Here is a 16,812-nt window from a genome sequence, read left to right on the forward strand (position 1 = left end):
TTTTTTCTTTACTTTTTGCTTGCGAAAGCCAAGTCGACGGTGGCTGCACCTAGAAAGTCCACGTTGAAGCTTTCAGGCCGGCGCGCGCGCCGCCGCCGCCGGCGGCGGCGACTGCGGCTGCGCAGAGGACTTTCAACATGGCTCTGAGGCAGAAAAAAAGAAAATATAAAGAAGTGAAAAGTGCGCGCTATCATCGTCCAATCGGAGATACAGGAGAGAGAGAAGCGGCGTTTATCAAAGGATGGCGGTACTTTTCTTATATAGGGATTTTAGCCCCACTAACTGATATCTCTGGCGGTAGGTTTTGGCACGCTTTTCGTTCCAAGTTTCCCGACCTATTTAGATAGACCTTGGCTTCAACCGTGCACGCACCGGAACGCGGGAGAGAGCGCAAGGTGCCACTTCTGCAGTCGCCGTGGAAATGTAGAGCGCAAAAGACCTCGCTGCTTCCCGACGTTATCACATAATTCCATTTCAGAAAAAGTGACGCAAGGCATGTCTAGAAGCAAGGCGCAGAGGGTGGCGGGCTCCCAGCGCTGCCAGTACAAATGAAGGTTTTCGTCACGATATGATGACTTCATCACCGGGGCGATTCCACGGGGACTGCAGAAGTCGCACCTTGCGCTCTCTCCCGCGTTCCGGTGCGCGCACGGTTGAAGCGGCCGAACGAGCAGGCTGGCAGGTAAATAAGGACGCGCGTGCGCAGTACGCGCTCTGGAACTTAGGCGCAGCCGTCAGAAGGCGCAGCGATGCAGTTAAGTCGCCGCTCCCGTGGTCTCTAAAAGTTTGCACTCGACTGTACTTACATATATGTTAGGGTTCAGTCTCATCATACTCTGCGAACACCAGTTTAGCACGTGGTTTAGGTCTGCCTGAAGGGATTCTTGGCGGAAAGGTTAGTCACTGAACGATAAATAGCGCAATTATCGGCGAGCAAGCGGATATGACAAGATACGCGCTGGGGTAAGTGGTTAATGTAAATGAGGAATAACAAAGGACCGAGGACAGAACCCTGCGGGACGCCGGAGGTAACTGGGAGCGGGTTGGAGGGTTGGTTATTAATGAAGACAGACTGAGCGATGTGTGAGGAATTCGTTAGCCCACGCGATGATGTTTGGAGGTAGGTTCAACTTGGAAAGTTTAAGTAGCAAGCGTTGGTGAGGTACTTTATCGAATGTCTTAGCGAAGTCTAGGAAGAGGCCGTAGTTTGTAGATTAATGTCAAGGTTGGCGTAAATATGTCATGAAGAAAAATGGCTAGTGGAGTTTTGCACGAAAAACTCTTACGAAAACCATGCTGTGATGGATGGAAGAAGTTACTGTAATCTAAGAATTGCATGATTTGGGATTAAATGACATGCTCCATGATTTTGCAGGGTACACTTGTTAATGAAATGGGCCGATAATTAAAGGGTGAATCAGGATTACCTGTCTTGTGCACGGGAACGACCTTCCCCACTTTCCAGTCGTCTGGAATAGTTCCTTCGGAGAGTTATTGTGAAAACAATAAGCAGAACATACTGGAACAGGCTACTTTAGCGTTTTTTTTTTAAATCTTTGAATTGATGTCATCTACGCAGGTGAAAGTTGATCTTTTTATTTAATCTATTATGCACGAAATTCCACTACTGCTGAACGCGGTGGCTTTTATGAATGTGGTAATAAATGGTAATGTAAAACAGGGTGCTTAGGATTCGCCAGTAAAAACAGATGAAAATGCAGTGTTAAATGTGTCTGCACAGTCGGCATAGGTTATGATTTCACTAGCATTGTTATTTAGGGTGACAGGGCGCGTTTTCTTCTGGTTTATCACCTTCCAGAATTTCTTGGGTTATCGACTATCATTTTAGGAAGCTCTACTTCGTAAAATAAGCGCTTAGCACTTCTAATCGCCGCCAAGTACGTGTGCTCAGCTTCATCATACTTTTCCCACGTGTGTGCATTTGCATGGTTCTTAGGCTCTACGAAATGCACCTTATTTTTCTTATTTTCGATCCTTTTTAGTGTCTTTGTGAACAGGGTTTCTGATTACTCTTTCGCAAACTGCATGATGGAATGTATTTATTCGTTAGTTCAATAATTTTATGTTTCAGAGGTTTCCAATTCTCATTTACACCTCTGGAGTGTAAGGTCGTTTCAAAGACGGACAAAAAGTTCGTTATTTCAGTGTTGATTGCTTCGTAGTTTCTCTTATTGTAGAGCCTAATAGTTTTCCGGGAAGTTTGTTTTAATACAGAGGAGAAGTTAAAGCAGGCATGGATTATTTTATGGTCGCTGATTTCTCGGAGTCGTGTAACGAAATTAAGGCTGTCTGGATGAGTGGTCAGTATGATGTCCAGAGCAAGGTCGATCCAAATAGGTGGCGAAGCTTGGGACGAAAAGCTTCTCAGAACGAATTCTCACCGACAGCAGCAAGGGTGGTTATGGGAGCAGCGATTGAAGTGCGGCTATGTTTGGAGGGAATTAACACTAGGGGGAAAAAAAGCGTTTTTTTTTTTTTTTTTAATTAGAGCGAGACGCAGTTAGAGTCATTCAACGAAAATAAAATTCCTAATCAATTTTATATACGCATGGCAAGAAAAAAAAGAGACAACACTATTTTACTTGATCATTATCAATAAATACCTTTTTTTCCACCCCCATCGTAAGAGCGCCCATCGATAGCGGCGGGCGTTGACGCCAAGGTATATAAACTGGTATAACGTAGCTTCCATAGAAGACCACATGTCAAGAAAATGGCTGGTCGTTACAACCGTCGCCATCTACGTATCGAGGAGACAACTAACAGCAAGCAAAAAAAAAGTGACGTCACAATCGGAAATGGCAGTGACGTGAAGATCTTATGCTGCTTGGCGCGAATGTTTGAACTTCAGCGTCCGGCATTTCGACCGCTACGCCAGCAGCAATTTTTTTTTTTCGACGCTGAAGCGAGCTTGCGACTCATCTCAGGTGAAGCGCCAGTGTGTCATTAAACTATAGGAGTGGCGTATGTCTTAATGTGATCATAATTAGGCTGTTATTGACGGCAATTGCTCCAGTAAGTTCTCTTCTTCTTCTTCTTCTTTCTGGGGTTTTACGTGCCAAAACCAGTTCTGATTATGAGGCACGCCGCAGTGGAGGGCTCCGGAATAATTTTGACCACCTGGGGTTCTTTAACGTGCACTACAACGCAAGCACACGGGCGTTTTTGCATTTCGCCTCCATCGAAATGCGGCCGCCGCGGCCGGGATTCGATCCCGCGATCTCGTGCTCAGCAGCGCAACGCCTTAGCTGACTGAGCCACCTCGGCGGGTGCTCCAGTAAGTTCCTTAGGAAGGTGAGCGAATAGGATGGAAATGAATGACAGTACCACAGAGGTTTAAAAAAAAAAAAAACTTCGCTTTTATTCGTCTAGAATAATGCAACCAATGTAACTGACCAAACAAACTTGTTTCAGTGGATGAAAAGTACAATGGCCAGCACATAGTCGTAATGTATAGCAGCATATGCGAAACCCTTTTCGCGGAATTATTCGCAATTCCGGGCGACACCATGTATTCATAGCCAACAGTTATCAGACAGAACAACATTGCCCCACATTATCATTTAGAAAACATTCGACTTAATAATTTTGCTTCCCGTCGAATACTCAGAGCCTGTGTTACGGAGAGCGAACGAACATAGCACGACGTTTCTTCGCGGAGCGTTCCGCATTTATCGTCGCGACGAGACACAGCGCGTCGGATGCCGCAGCCCCCGTGAACTTGCACGATAACAAAAAACCTGCACTCACACATTTCGCCAATGATCGCGGTGCGCTAGTCCACGCAAAATTTGAAGTGAAGCACACGCCACACATTGAACAAACAGGCAAGAAAAAAAAAAAAAAAAACTCGGATGAAACCGCCGCGTTCAAGTGAGCAACGCCATTACGCACGACATAATAGCTGGTTGCCACAGCCTTGCCAAGTGTTGCGCCAGAATCACTGGTTGGTCGGACTAATAAATTGTGAAATAGAAAAAAAAACATTAATATTTGTTGTTTTGATACAACAAAAATATTAAAAACGGAATATTTACTCGTATGACAGTATTCCAATTAAAATTTTCGAACATTTCTTTTTTCATATAGGTTTCCTAGTTTTAGTGTTTGGTATACGAGGGCGTCTGCTACGAGCCTGATATTTTGATTGCTATTAGCCAACATCGCGACAATTTGGAATATATTAAGTACCACGTCACCGCAAGGTAATACCGCAGTGACTCACCACACAGAGAACGCGTTTGCCGGCTGTGAATACGGGTATTTGTCTATTTCCTTCTAGAACGCTTGGTCCGCGCTTACGCGGCTGTTTGAGTAACGCATTCCGCGCGCTTACTTCATTTAGTTATGCTTGGAATGAGCAATGTGAACGTGTTGCAGAAGAAAATAAGCTGGAGACCGCGATAATAACCAAGAGAACGTAGCAGATAAGCGTAGCTCATGCTAACGCTTTTACACCCTATCGTTTCCTTTCTTTTATTTCATGCATTCGATTTGCTTTACAAGACTGCATCCCGCGCTCTGTTGTTTCTTTAATAAGGCGAAATCCTTAATTGGGCAAGCGGAATGTGTCTGTTGGCCGATGCCGCGGCACCAAAAATAAATACAAACTGCGTAACTCTCGCGGCTCGTTCACTTGGTATATACTATACCAAAGTATAGTGTGGAAAGGCACAAATGTGTGACTAAGATGACTGATGGGTCACGGCATTAGTAACTTGGCATACTTGCACTCACGTCACGATTAACGATAACACTATGACGTGTGCTCATATGACGACGTCCAGAAATCCCTCTGATGCTGTGGGCGTGACGATAAAAACGTGTTAAATGCCAATCTCGATTTCAACGTGTCGAACTTACCCATATATCATAAATAACTGAGAGCACAGGTAAAGGGTAATAATAGTAATGATAATTTCTGGGGTTTTACACCCAAAAATCACAATATGGCTATGAGAGACGCAGCAGTGGAGGGCTCCGTTAATTTCGACCACCTGGGGTTCTTTAACGTGCACCTAAATCTATGTACACCGGTGTTTTATGCATTTCGCCTCCATCGAGATGTAAGCCGCCGTGGCCGGGAATGAAACCCGCGTCCTCGAGCTTAGCAGTCCAACCTACCGAAGCCACTACTAAGCTACCATGGCATGTAGGTAAAGGGTACGCGAAAATATACGCGGCAAAAAACAAGATAAACCAAAATATATTAAACGCTCACAGTGCAACGTTGTATACGTATGCGTCATTTCATAATTACGAGCAAGCGTCCGAAAACGAACATGATGGATTACGTATGTGCAACTTGTCTTTCGCCTTCTTGTGTTGCAAGAGCGCAAACACTAAGGGAATTTTAACATGAAAGTAACTTTAGGAATATTTATTGCTTATGCTCGTTGGTTCGTACATAGCAAATATACTTACTGATTAATAATTATGTACTTGTAGTTACGTAATGAACGAGGCAACTAATCATTAGAAAATAAACTTTTCATATTTTGCTGTTGTTGAAGGTAACTATTTGAGGGATATGTAGAATCAGTAGTGATAATTGTAGTGTATCAAAGACAGTAATTTTCAAGACGATTTTACACTCAATATAATGCAAGCACAAACATCGTCACGCGTCATGAATGCTTGTTAGTTTACGTAAAAAATCACACGTTACGCAATAACTATGATATAATGAGAAGTTACATGTTGGTAATTTCAGAGAGGATTCACGGATTATTAAAACAAGGCTATTGCAGTAATAACTGTTACATAACAAATTAGTAAATGGCTGGGTCAGTAGTAGCTATCTATTCATTTCAATGTAGAAAAAAGGATATATTTGTTTAGCTATTGGCTGGATGGAATGGCTTTTCTTTCGAATGTCTGAATTTGAAAAAAGCTTCGCTCACGGTGAACCTTAAGGTACTTCATGCGCGAAGTTTGTATTGAAGGGATAGCGTACAGCAAGAATTGTTCGTGTACGCAATCTCTGAAGCGAACTAAGCCAACAATATTGCGGCGTTAGGGCCGTCTTTGCTCTTTCTCTTGCTTCCCTTACACTTTCTCACTCTGCTCTGTTCATAATAAATATAGTCGTGGCTAAAAAATATTCGAATAAATACATATGCATATAGCTGTAAACCACTACTGACCGTGAGCGAAAAGCGCGTAATGGTGAGCGAAGCGGTCACTGCACGCACGTAAGTATTTCACTTGACTGCGCGAGTAAATTTACTTTTTCATTTACTCTTATTCTTGCAAGCATGGTGCTATTGCCCGCGTACCCATGCGAATAACGTTTCTTTTTTTTTACGCTCTTTCCTTGCGCGGGCTCATTTAGCGCGTTTCTACGCACGCACAGTTACCGTAACACCGTTCCCGAACTCTAGCACCGGAGCTAGGCCGCGCTGATTAGTTTGATACGTTAGTATTTGCATTACCTTGCTGCCCAAGCACAAAGAAACGCTCAAACATGGGTAAGCTCCATGCAGCACGACACTATTGAAGTTAAATCGAGTTGAAGTGCTTTGCGTGGAAAATGAACGCAAAAAACTACAGCGCGTAGCAGACGACCCTCGCTTCCCGCGCTCGAGAAGCCCACGGGTCCGGAGCAGCAGCGGCGCGGCGCGGCAGTTGACAGAAAAAGGCCCTCGCCGGAGCCGTCGCTTTGGACACTCTCCCATATACATAGTTTGCACGTGACGTCATATCCGCCGCCTGCCCCGACCGCCCGCCATCGCTAGGCACCTCGCTACCAGCCGCTGGCCCGCTGCGTTTGTGTTCGGCGTTCGCTTCTACGTGTCAGCGCCGCATGTTTGCTGTCGTGAAAGCTTTGCGATGGCAAAAGTCAGGAGCCCTGAATTTTGCCCTTCCTACATGGACGAGCTTGTAGGGCCGACGCGGACTCGCTACAAAGAAAAGGTTGGAATGTGCGACGGCGTGGACCCATACTATAGCTGCACGTTGGCGTGGATACCAGTTCAGACCTCGAGGTGCTCCCGGCCACGACGTACGTGGATATTATTAATTATCTTGTCCCGTCCACGAGCTACGTCACGCTAAATGAAATAAAGGCTTACAAATCGCTGAAGGCGCACAATTACTTCACGAGCGGTTGGGTGAGGAAGGTTGCAGCGAATCGCCTGTCATCGGGTCTTACCATCGTCCTCGGCGAGGTGAGTCAATGAAAGCATATGTTCCTTGGCGTGCGGCAGAGAAAACTATATCAGTATTATTTGCGCTGCTCCATTTAGGGACGGCTTTATTGACACAAAGGTTCACCTATATGCACTTTTCCCCGAGCTTCAAAACGTGTGTTCGCTTCTTTCTGCGAGGTTTGGTTTACAGTTCGGTGCATGTTCGTGCATGTGAATTTTGTTGCGTTAAATAGAAGTAGCCCATTATATTGAAAGCATGCAGACATTCAAATATTTCATAGCATATCGCTAAGCGAAGCACACGTACCAAGAAATGACGATGCGACGCATTTTGCAGGCCGTTAAAAAAAACTAAATTGGGGTTTTCCGTGCTAAAATCACGATCTAATTATGGAACACGTGGCAGTGGAGGATTCCAGGATAATTTTGACCACCCGGAGTTCTTTAACGTGCACTACAACACAAGTACACGGGCGTTTTTCAGAGCGGTAAAAGCGACCATGCGTGTGCAAGCAGGCGGCCACCAACCAGTACGGGGGCTTTCGCTGCCTCCCTTTCACGATCATGCGTGATGTGCAGTGTTTTGGCGTGTTATATATTCACCCGAAACAAAGTGACACGCACGTTGTTCAGGTCCTTCCGATTTATCCGGGAAAGCCACAGGCACCGACGTTTCTCCGACAGCATTCTTGCGCGTTCGCACTGCCATGTTATTACTTTTGGTGCATACCTACGCCCGGTTCTAGCTCGGCTTCGCGACAGTGATACTTCTTGTGCGGCAACCGAAAATCGCGCAGATTGGCATGATCACGACGCGAGAAGGAACTTCGGATCAACAACGCGTCAGCGCGCGCAGCCTGCACCAGCACGCTTCCGCAGGCGCGCAGGTGCCTAAAGATGGCGGACAGGCTGGCGGACCGGTGCGGAAGTGACGCACGTGCAAACTATGTATTCTAGGTCACTCTACTCCTCACACAGGTGGCGCTAAGCCCCATGAACCACCGATGAGCCGCCATGTTTCGAACGTATGGGCTTCTATGGAAGCTTCGCTACCAGGTTTGTTTACCCTGGTTACAGTGTACTAGAAGGGGGCAGTGGGCTTACTCTCTGGCGGAGGCTATGCGATGCGGCGGCTCCACGAATGTCAAAAATATGAGCTTCTCCAATAGCCCGAGCGGCGGCGCTGGCGTCGGTTTCAATGGAACGTGGGTGCGACGGCGCAGCTGCCTAGTGCCCGCCCAGTGCCTGGTCATATTAGTTGGAGTTGCTGAGCTGCGTTGTTTTTCTGTGGACGTCGTCGCGTGGTTTTTTTTTTCCTTCAGTGTTTTTTTCGCACATAGCCTGCAAGAGATTAGTATGCCTTGCAGTAACTGAGCCATGCCGCGGCATCGACAAAACCACTGTTACGCGCCTGGGTGCCAAACAGGCTATGTTTATGTGAAGGATGGGCCGAAGTTGTCCTTGTTTGGCGTCCCGAAGGATAAAAATAGGCGGAAAGAGTGGGAAAAGAACCTCCATAGAACCTCCCCTGGACGACACGAGCGCAGTATGCGAGCTCCATTACGAGCCACGTTTTGTGCTCAACTCCAACGTAGTTCCTGATCACTGTGAATTGTTTTTCTTTTTATGGTCTAGTTAGGTTAGTTAGTGAAGGAAACTGCGAAGAAGGTACACTGGCCTCCTTACTGGAAGTTGACTCTCTCGAAGCATCAGGTGACAGAAATGAGTGCAGTCAAACAGCTGCTAGCGCTACTGCCACAGAGGCCACACAAACGTGGTACCCCAGCATTGCACAGGCCTGCGGGTTTCAAACGACCATAACCAGCACGTGGCCAGAAGCGACTCGAGGCTCACTTACCACATTGCGGGCTATGTTGCGCGGAAGTGTATTGTCCTTTCCAGCACAAAATGTCAAGAATGCATAAAGCTGCTCACTATGACGCCACCAGGCGAACGTTTTCAACTTGCCCGGCTAACAAACTTCTGTGACCAAGGAGACCTCCTTTATCCCTCCAGTCAGCTGTACGGCTTTGTGAAAATTATAGAGGATCTTTTTACAGAAGGCTTCTCTCAGAGTGAGCTACACTCTGACAGCGTTATGGATATGCTGGAAGTTGTTAAGAGTAAGCTTTCCCTCGAAGTTGGCTGCAATGTGCACGCTCTTAGCCTCACACCTAAAATAATTAGTTTTTACATTGTCACACGTCTGCATTCTTATGTGAAAGGAATTAACTGTGACAAGGCAGGAAAGCGGCAGAGGGCCAAGCAACTGAAGTTGAACCATTGCACATGAGTTTAAGTGCACGAAACAATGGCTTGCTGTACTTCTTGCAAATAAAAGCTTTGTGTCAGCAACAGCCCTGTTAACTTCATTTTGCTTACCCTTATATAACTGTACATGAGCATAGGCCGGAGCCTTTGTCAAGTGAACTAGTTCTCACTTTTTGTTAAGGCCTCCCTCCATTTCTTTATGGAAAAAACAAACCTGATTTGATTTAACAAATGTGTGCCGGCGTAATGATGGTTAATAACAAACGCAGAAGGCTACTGTGAAGCATGGAACAACTAAAGTGGAACAATGAAATATTTAAGCCATATATACATATTCATTTTGGCTAAGCAAAGGCACAAACCTGGTTAGCATGCCTGATTTTTTTTTTTTTTTGAGCCCAGCTGGGAAGTATGCACGCACTGTTTTCTGCCTGACAAAATTTTACATTAGGTCGACACGGCATGAAACCGTTTTCAAATTCTTTTTTACGATTGCCCGATAATTCGAAAAATTCGAAGGCCCCTTCCGCATTAGCAACATCCGTCAGCGACGAGCTCTTTGCACAAAAGGTCTAAGAGTTAGGATAGGCAGCAAATTGCCCAAGAGTTGCCGTCTTCCTTTTCCACAAGGTTCTAATATGGCAAATATCATGTGGCCTAAACAAATATAGTGCTTGCTAAAGATATGTAAAGACTGTCAAGTACGCCAAAACTAAAAACAAATAAGAGTGTGAACTGCTTCGAACTGAACCGCCAGAAACGCAAGGAAAATCAAAGCTTCTGCAAGCAAAGCTTCCATTGAAGTTGCCAGTGGCGCCACCTCTTGGATGCGACGCTTACTGCGTCAGAGGAGCGGCTGAGTAAGCCCACTGCCCCCTTCTAGTACACTGTACCCTGGTCCAGAGTATTAGCTGCATCCCCTGCGACGCGTTTCAGTTCGGATAAAATTTGGGTCAAGTTAAAATTAAGGCAAACGTCAATGAAGTCTTTCGGCTTTTCTTGACATATTGTGGGCTGAGGTTGATTACTCCAGTTGATATTGGGGTAATTGAAATCCCAAAATATGGGGATGTGTGCTTTAGGGTGCTTTGAAACTAGTTGATTTAGAACATTCCGAAACTTGCGGTGAAAGTCGGGAGTAGTGTGAGGCGGCCTATAACACACTCCAATTAAAAGCGCGGCACACAACCCATAACATTTCGAAGTCTGACGAGACATTAATGGCAGAACAAGACAACTGTTCGTTGACTGCAATTATAACTCCTCCCCCGCGAGAATCTTTGCGATCGGCGCGAAAAAGATGAAAATTGGGCAGGTCAAAAACAATCTCTGAGTCAGTGATATCGTTGTTAAACCACGTTTCGGTTAATATGAGTAGATTGCGGTCTGACGATGTTACAAGGTTTTGTACGGTATCGCGTTTCGGTAGGAAGCTGCAAGTGTTAGTAAAAATTACTGATAGGGAAACGCTGGCACGAGGAGTAGGCGATGGATATAGCCCGATGACCAGCAAGGATGATTTTATTGTTAAGATGTTTCTTTTACAGATTCTGAAGTTTCTTCAAAACGTAATGTTTTGGGCCAATATGCAAAGTTTTAAACCTCAGGGGGAAACGAAAAGACGCAAACTTCGTCCTATCAAAAGCGACAAGATGTTTCCGGCAGTTTTGAACGCGGCGCGACAAGTCTTCACCTACGCTGTAGTCAGTACCCTTGAATTTCGGACCTTTCGAAAGAACTGCTTCTTAAGCTTTGAAGGATGGAAATTTGACGATAATCGGGCGTTTCCTCTCCTTAGATGGCCGTCCGAGGGGATTTGCACGTTTAATGTCATTCGGGCTTCACTGGGTGTCTAAGGTGGTCCGAACAGTGGCGAATATTTAAGTCTTCTGTTTGTGAATTTGTTTCATTGGGATTAGTATCAGGTAAACGATAGAAAAGTAAGTTGTTTCGGCGGGAGCGATTTTCCGCGTCATCTAGACAAGTCTCTAGCACACTAACTAAACGAGTCATTGCAGTTCCAGTGGTTTGAATCGTCTCTAGATCGCTGTGGAGTGTAGATAGACTTTCGCAGTGAGTCTCTAAAGCGCTGAGACGCGTGGTCAAATTCTTCATTCTCTGGCCCATTGAGAGCAGATGACTCATAATTCATTGACCAATTCAGTCTGGCCAGCAGACATCTTTTTTAGCTCGCCATGCATAATGTCTAGCTTGTCGGGGCCAGGATTGCTTCAATGTCACCGCACAGCAGTAATAGGGTACGAACAACATGAAAGCTGTAGGCTCGGAAGCTGTACCGAAAAGTAATTAATGTTTTCTTTCTTTCTTCTTTTTTTTTTTTTTTTGAGAATATAGTGCGATGGCTACCAACCTGCATGGCGAAGACGAGTGGATTAGACAACTGTGATGTGGCACAGCCGTCGAACCCAGGAATGAAGAAAGAATAGATGGCATTTCAAGAGAGAAGCGAAGAGGGAGGGAAGATTGGGCAGCTCTAGCAACAGCACTGAGTTAAATCAGCCCGTTAAGTAAGGCAATGAATGGCACATACCCCCTTAAGCAATGGCTCCCGTAAACGCGGCTTCCCCATTACGACGACAGAAGAGAAGTGAAATTCTACGCTGGAATGATGAGCGGTAAACGGAGCCAGCTGTGGAAGAAGACGGAGAACGCGGGAGCAGTGGCACGAGCGCAACTGCTTTAGCAACAGCGCTGAGTCTGCATCTGCTACTGAGCTCCACTGCACGTGTTCCGGCGTGGTCTAGTGGCTAGGATATCTGGCTTTCACCCAGAAGGCCCGGGTTTGATTCCCGGCGTCGGAAGTGTATGTGGTCTTATCCTGGACTTTTTTTTTTTTTTTTTTTGTCTGCAAATTTTAAAGCGCTTTGCTTTCATCCGTATGCGCTGCCTGTGGGCAGGTGTATATTTCTGTTTTACGTTCTCCTACGCTGAAGCCAGCAACCTTCGACAAAACAACAGACCTAATCTACGCTTTCCATCTGAAGCCCAATAGAGTTTGGTATTTATTTATTTATTTATTTATTTATTTATTTATTTATTTATTTATTTATTTATTTATTTATTTATTTATTTATTTATTTATTTATTTATTTAAAAAACGTCTATGTCTCTGCTTCTTTTCTGCGTTCCTTCGTTTGTGTTCAAGCTCTGTTATCGAACGTTTTCTCGACACTCAAAGGTAGTCACGGAGAAGAAGAAAAGTGTCGGTGCATGATCAGGGCACGTTTAAAAGCCCAAATCGCGTGGCCCCAGTAAGGCTAGGCAAATAAAGTTGAACTCACAGTGTAAAAAATATATATATACAAAGAAAGAACAGAAAATATCTATTTTTATTACAGAAAATTTCGTTAAACAGAAAAAAACTGGAGTTCTTTGATTTAAAAAAAAAACATTTTTGTTTTTATACCAAAAGACAGTTTTCCTTGATTTTAACAGATTTGATCACCACTTGCGGTAAAGTGAAAATCTTGCCATCAATAATGTGATCGAAATAAGATTTCTTCATCTCTTACTATCCTCAACTTATATTTGCTTGACGCTCCACCATCCCGTAAGTATAGGCAGATAGATAGCATATCAGTGAGCCAATTGGTCTCAAGATAAGCAAAATACATGTACAGCTTCAGTCCGGGTGAGTCATGCCACTCAGAGCATGGCTATACCCGAGCACTGCACGGGCCGATGTTTTCAGCCCGGGCCAGGTCCGGGCCCGTTTTTACGTTGGGCTGCCCGCCCAAGCCCGACCAAAAGATTTATAGCGAGACCCGTGCCCGGCCCGGGCCCGCAAATAATCTGCGTTACCCACCCGGCCCGGCCCGCCACCCCTTTACCTTAGGCCCGAGCCCGGCCCGAGCCCGGCTCAAAACCGGCCCGAGACCGAAAAAGATCACTAAGCGGCATTAAAAAAATAAAATAAAGAATAGAATGCAAGGAATTTATTCTTAAGGCCTAAATACGTGTCATATGCAATAATGAACGCCATTTGAGCAATCTGAGCGCAAATATGTGCGCGCGAAGTAGTACGAATCACCCTACAGTTTTGAAGCGCCAGCAGTTTTCAACGGCGCGACCTTGATGCGGCCCAATCCACTTCTATCGCAGCGCCGCCCTACCCGGCCCAGCCTGGCCCGCAGGCCGGGCCGGGCCCGGGCTTTCGGGCAAGCCCGAGCCCACGCAGTGCTCTAAATTACTGGGTGTTCCACTAAATGCGTTCGAAATTCTTTAAACATAACAAAAGATAATTATATGAGTTCCGCTCGATTTTACCACAGTGTCACATATGTAATGTGACATATATAATCAACTAATTGTGTGCACTGATGAACTATTCTAAGTTTCTTTCTTTTCTCTTTTTCTTCTTCCGGTTCTTTTCTTTCTCTTCTCTCTTTATTTCTGTTTTAAACCAGCGGCGGTGGCTTTTCTTTTTTTCTCTCTCTCTTTTTGTTCTTTTTTTTTTCCTTCTTTGTTCTTTTTCTTTTTTTTTTTACCCGCGGTGGTGGCTTAGCGGCTATGGTGTAGCGCTGCTAAGCACGAGGTCGCGGGATTGAATCCCGGCGGCGGCGGCCGCATTTCGATGGGGGCGAAATGCAAAAACGCCCGTGTCCCGTGCATTGGGGGCACGTTAAAGATCCCCTGGGGGTCAAAATTATTCCGGAGTCCCCCACTACGGCGTGCCTCATAATCAAATTGTGACTTTGGCAAGTAGAACTCAAGAATTCATGTTCAAGAACTTTTTTTTAAATCAACACAGTCATGCGACTGGTCCCATTGAAAGACTTGAAGTGCGCCATCCAAGGAGCTCGTAACCGATTCCAGAAAGGCAAAAAGTTGACGCTGATAATTTCTACAGTGTATTGAATTCCGTCCAATTTCACGCAGAAAAGCGAAACTGAGCAAAAGCAGGACGCAACTGCGACGTCCATAGTAGGCGCGGTCGGGGGACGTGATTACTTGCGCTTCACTGTCGGGCGAGAATGAAGCGACCGATATATATATATATAGCCGGGAAACCGTAACGGTGCACTTCGGACTGTAATTTTTCACACTCATCTCGTTCTTTAGATAGACGCGCCCGGAACGTACTATCGACCAAAAAGTTTACGGACCATGGGATCTGACGAAAAGCTGAATATCTTCGCAGCCTCAATACGCAGCCTGGTAATCCCATTTCCAGCCTCTGCTGGTATATGCGAACAACATTGTGACGTACGGTTTTACTGGCTACATTTAAAGGCTGCTCGGATATTATGCGTTTTCTGAGATCCCCTAATTCGTAAACTTTTTTGGTCGATAGTATGTTTCTTTTGTAGAAAACTAACGAGACGCGAAGAAACCAGACAGAAAGCTACTCATCGTTCCAACTTCTTCTTTTCTTCGCAATGCCCGCCTGCACACGTTTATTCGTCTTTTTCTACATACTCCCGCCCTCCAGTAGCGTTGTCCAATTCAAGCTTGTACAATTTCAGCACTGGCCTTCTTATAAGCTTGCCATCTTTAGCTTTCACAGGGCAGGCTCGGATTATTCCATCTTGACCAGGGGGGTGACGTCCACGAATCGTCCCAGTGGCCAAATACCTCCAGAGATGTTAGGCTCCTCGATGAGTACTTCATCAGCTACTTATAGACTGCTACTAGCATGCGATGGGTAGGGGTGAAGTGCCCGCAGCTCAAGGAGGTACTCTTTCTTCCATCGGATCCACAGGTGGTCCACGAGCTTCTGGCGGTATCGAAACTTCTTGCTGAGGTCGCGTCGCGTAGCCTGAGCACTTCTTGTTTCGTAGTCACTGTTTGTTCGTTCTGGAGAGGTGAGAAATGATCGCTTCCGATCAGAAAATGAGCAGGGCATAGTGGAGAGGGCTCTCTAGCGTCCGTATATGTATAGGTTAGGGGTCTTGAATTGATAACCGCTTCTACCTCCAGCAGTACAGTCTCAGTTTGTTCGCTGTTGAGCTTGCTTTTCCCCGCACTCTGCGCAAAGATGACTTGACTGATCGGATAAGTCTCTCCCACCAGCCACCCCACCAAGGCGCACCTGGCATAATAAATTTCCATTCTATGCGATGCGTTAATAGCAAAGATGCAAATGGAGAGCTCTTCATGGTGTTCGAAATACCCCATAGGTCTCGCGATGCTCTCTTAAATGCGAGAGCATTATCGGAGTACAGTGTTGTGGGCACTCCTCTACGAGCCAGAAACATACGGAACACTAGCAAGAAGGAGATTGTAGAGATTTCACTCGTCGATTCAAGATGTACAGCTCTCGTGGTCGCACATGTGAACAACATAAAATAAGCTTTGGATGTAACTTCATCAGTCTCATGTTGATTTACATATAGTGGGCCTGCAAAGTCTAATCCCACAACTCCAAACGGCCATGATGTGAGAAGCCTGTCTTCCGTCATTGACGCATATTGCACCTTTACAGGTTTCACCTTGTATTTTTTGTGTAGAAAGCAAGCATTGATGATTCAGTTTAACAGCTTGTCGAGCACGTATAACCCAGTAACGCTGTCGAATCTGCATCATAGTGCTTGCCACACCGCAATGTAAAGCTCTACAGTGAGCCTCAGTAACAACTAAGGCCGTGAAGGGATGCCTTTGCGGTAGAATAACCGGGTGCTTTTCGTCATACGTAGCGTTCATTCTTTCAAGTCGGCCACCAAGTCGAAGCTGCCCGCTTTGATCCAGGTAAGGGTAGAGATCGCGCAGTACGGAGTGTTTCTTGACAGTGTCTCTAAGCCGAAGGTGTTCAATGTCATTCGTGAATACTTCGAGCTGGACACGACAGATCCAGAACATTTCAGCCTTATTTAGCTCCTCTGTCGAAATAGTTCCACCGAGTGACGTTTGAGTACGACTGACATCGATCCAGAAATCGAAATACCCAGGCGGTGACGCGCAGGAGCTTCTGTAGTTTGCCAAACTTCCTTAAGTCAATCAGGGTGTCCACTGTTCTTGGTGCTTGAAGAAGTACATGCTGCGTATCACACTCTGACTCTTCGCAGATCTGTGTGCTCATGTCTGAGTCTGCAGGCCAGGTTGATCTTGGCTGGGATAGCCATTCAGGTCCCCTCCACCAGCTGCGACATGTACGTAGAACCTTTAAAGATACGCCCCTACTCAATAAATATGACGGGTTGTCTTCTCCTTGGCAGTAACGCCATAGCAGTGGGTCAGCAATTGCTGCGATTTCATTCACTCTGTGCTTTACAAACTGACCCCACTTGTTACGGTCACCCCGGATCCAGCTCAGTGTGATCGTTGAGTCTGTCCACATGCCACAGGGAAAATGCGTCGAATCCCACGATGAGCGAATGCATTTTAATAATCTGGCGCCTATTACCACGGC

At 45.7% G+C, this 16,812-nt stretch overlaps 1 non-coding gene across 1 annotated transcript; it reads left to right on the forward strand.

Annotated features, from left to right (window-relative positions):
- The first annotated feature begins 12,193 nt into the window (after positions 1 to 12,193).
- Trnae-uuc (transfer RNA glutamic acid (anticodon UUC)) lies at positions 12,194 to 12,265 on the forward strand. Its single transcript has one exon. It is a non-coding gene; the product is annotated as a tRNA-Glu (tRNA).
- The last annotated feature ends 4,547 nt before the right edge of the window (positions 12,266 to 16,812 follow it).

This window comes from Dermacentor silvarum, chromosome 1, assembly GCF_013339745.2.
Source record: "Dermacentor silvarum isolate Dsil-2018 chromosome 1, BIME_Dsil_1.4, whole genome shotgun sequence".
Taxonomy (NCBI): domain Eukaryota; kingdom Metazoa; phylum Arthropoda; class Arachnida; order Ixodida; family Ixodidae; genus Dermacentor; species Dermacentor silvarum.